This window comes from Pistacia vera, unplaced genomic scaffold (genome assembly GCF_008641045.1).
Source record: "Pistacia vera cultivar Batoury unplaced genomic scaffold, PisVer_v2 Contig495, whole genome shotgun sequence".
Classification (NCBI taxonomy): Eukaryota; Viridiplantae; Streptophyta; class Magnoliopsida; order Sapindales; family Anacardiaceae; genus Pistacia; species Pistacia vera.
Window position 1 is genome coordinate 790,007 of NW_022196329.1, and position 3,204 is coordinate 793,210.

Genomic DNA, 3,204 nt, shown 5'->3' on the forward strand with positions numbered 1-3,204 from the left:
CTTGGAAAGCCAGAGGAAGACTCTCATTTTGGGTTGGGCTTCGAGGTGTTTTAACATTGAGTGAAGTTACTAAAGAAGTCTCATTTACAAATTAATTATTTTTTTTCTTACGACACTCCCCGTAAATTCCATAAATGCACTTTATTCCAATTTTTTTTTTTTTATTTAAAAGAGTTAACATTTTATTCCCTTTACTGACGCCATATGCCTCTCCCCATTACTATTCCTGAAACAAAACTTTAGATAATCAAATTGAAAGTTAAGATAAAACTGAAGTTAAAAACAACCTTCAGAAACAATTCTAAGAACATGACAAGAGTTAATAACACAAAAAACTTATAAAGTGATATAGTTACCAATACTTTGAACAAAAAATAAATAATAATTTTTTATGTGACTATTAACAATTTAATATTTCAAATCCTATCTTTATACATTCTCACAAAAAAAAAAAAAAAAAAAAAAAAAATTAGGGTTTATAAAATAATAGTAAGGTGTTAAAAGTATTTGTGAAAAATAGGAAATTAAAATTAACTTTAATAATTTAATACAAGGGTAAATTTGTTTTTATAAAAAGTGTGTGATGATGATGTGGCTTGTGTATGCCACGGTGGAGTCAGCATCAGTCAAAGAAATCAGCTTCAACTCAATACGGCAGCGTTTCAGCTATCAGACTTAAGTGCCTTATCTGGCACCCGAATTCCATTTTGTTGCAACAGAATGCACAGCTTACCTCACGCTCTCTATGGTTCCTTCTCAACCCTAACGACAGAAGATTCTTCTGCTCCTCTTCTCTAACAAACTGCTGATTATATTGGACAGCTGGAAGATGATCAATGGAGTCCTGATCTGTATAAAATCAGATCTATTGTGCTGAAGAAAGCAGAGTTTTCAGAGGGATATTTCGGGTGTGTTCTTTCTTGTTTTTCCTGGTTGTATACTCTCTGTAATCTTTGTTTCCTTGAGTAATAAAATACCCTATAGTGTGCCTTGAAGAGTGGATGTAGGCTATCTTAGCCGAACCACTATAAATCCCCTGTGTCAATTTTCTTTTATGTTATTTCATGCTTTTCTTAATCTCTTAATTGATTTCTTGTTGATTAATAAGATTGTGTTAGCTCATTGATTGATTTGATCAGTATAGCTGAAAGCCCTAATTAGTCAGTACAAAGTGAGATTTTTTTAATTAATTAGTGAGGTGTCAATGGATCCACTCTTCAACTTTCTTGGAAGCAGATGTTGTTGGGCTTGAGCCTTTCTTAGGTGGGCTTGAGGGCCAGTGATTTGGGTTGATGTGGGTGTTGTTTGACATGTATAATTTGGGCTCAATAGATCAGTGGTCTGGCTTTATCCAGGTGTTATTGGGCACTTCTTGAAATAAAATAAACGAAATAAATTTCAAGAATATTAAAAATAAGCTTCTTGGAATATTTAAATATTTTGTAAGATAAAAAAGAAAAAAAAAAGAACATATTTTCTCAAAATCTCAAAGTGTTTTAGACATAGATATGCTTTTCAGATTGCCTTCTATCATTTTTTGTATAAGTAGATTTGAAAGATACGTAACATGCTTGCATTTATCACCAATTTTTATTAGACCCACACATTTGAAACAAAACAAATCATTTAAATCGTAAATTCATATATCAGAGGGTTATTAAAAATTTCAAGGATTTTTTCTTTTACATAATCTTAGGGGGTTTATAATTATGGAGATATAATAATTTTCATTATTACAAGTGCTATTCAAATTTTAACCTATCTTACATTGATATATTGTATATAAATAATTTATTTTAGGGGTTTTACTCGACCTGAGATTTAATCAAATACAAAGGTTCCTTGAGATTTAAGAAATTACAAATGTTCCCCTACCATTAGTTAACAGTTAGAGTTTATAACTTGATAGGTGAATGAATATTTATTTAATTGCCCCTATGTCGTTTATTTTAACACAAAAAAAAAAAAAAAAAAAAAAAACTGTAGGGGAGATTTCTGTTATTTCTATAGCCTCTATGAAGATTTTTGTTGTTTGATTATACCTAAGGGGGAATTATTGTTATTGATCCTTTATTTTAATTAAATAATGATTATTATAGAGTATTTTGATAATTAATATTTCATAAACAACTTTTGGGCTGCGTTTGATTGGATTTTGGGAATACTACTTTTAGTATTCCCAAAAAAGTTAAACAGTAAAATACCAAAAAACTCACAATATTATTCAACTTTATTCAACATTTTTTAAACCCCCTAAATTTGTTAATTCAATTAAATACCCCTAAATATTTTTAATGTTTTTGTTACGGCGACTCCGGCCACCCTCCGGCGGTGGTGGCCGGCTGTCCGTATTTGAGGGTGAATTAGGGGTGTTTTTCTTAACTTTTAATGTTTTATTATAAGGGGTGTTTTGTAAAAAAACAAACATATGGAGTATTTTATCAATTTGTAAATCCTACATCGTAATACCCGCCCAATTCAACTTTTTTTTTAACTTTTTTCAAAAAACTTTTTCCAAAAACATAAAATTGTGAACCAAACGGAGCCTTGATTTTTAAAAGTCACATAACCTACTTTTTGAATTCATTTATATGGATTATTTCATATTCAAATTTTAAGATAATCTATTTTCAAATTAGTTTATCAAATATTTAATTTTTGAATTACAACTTAAGAAATAAATGACTGAGAGAGAAACTACAATAATTCCAAACTACCTAATCCTTTTGTTCATCCTCACTCTAAGATTTTGATATAAAAGTTTTATCAAAATGTACTATTTTAATTTATATTATTGTAAGTCTGCAAGGACTCTTATTTATTTTATTATATTTCTTTTTGTTTCCATTTCATTTAATTCTTCCTTCTTATTAATGAAAAGGGGTAGTCGGCCAGCAAAATTTGGTGAATGTTTGTATTTTTTTCTTGGATGGTTTCATGTATTCATGTTTATCCTCAGCTTGTTGTTTTATAATTAATATTACGATTTTAATAAAGTGGTCACTGTTAATTATATATATCAATTTATGTCATCCACTTTTATAAATCAAATTGTAATAAATTAATCATGTATTAGGTGGCTAATAATATATTATAGGGATGTTTGTCTGAGCTTATAAAAATTAGCTTATAAGCATTTGAAATTTTAAGCAATTACGTGTTTGATTAAAGTACTTATAAGTGACTGATAAGTAGTTGACGTGT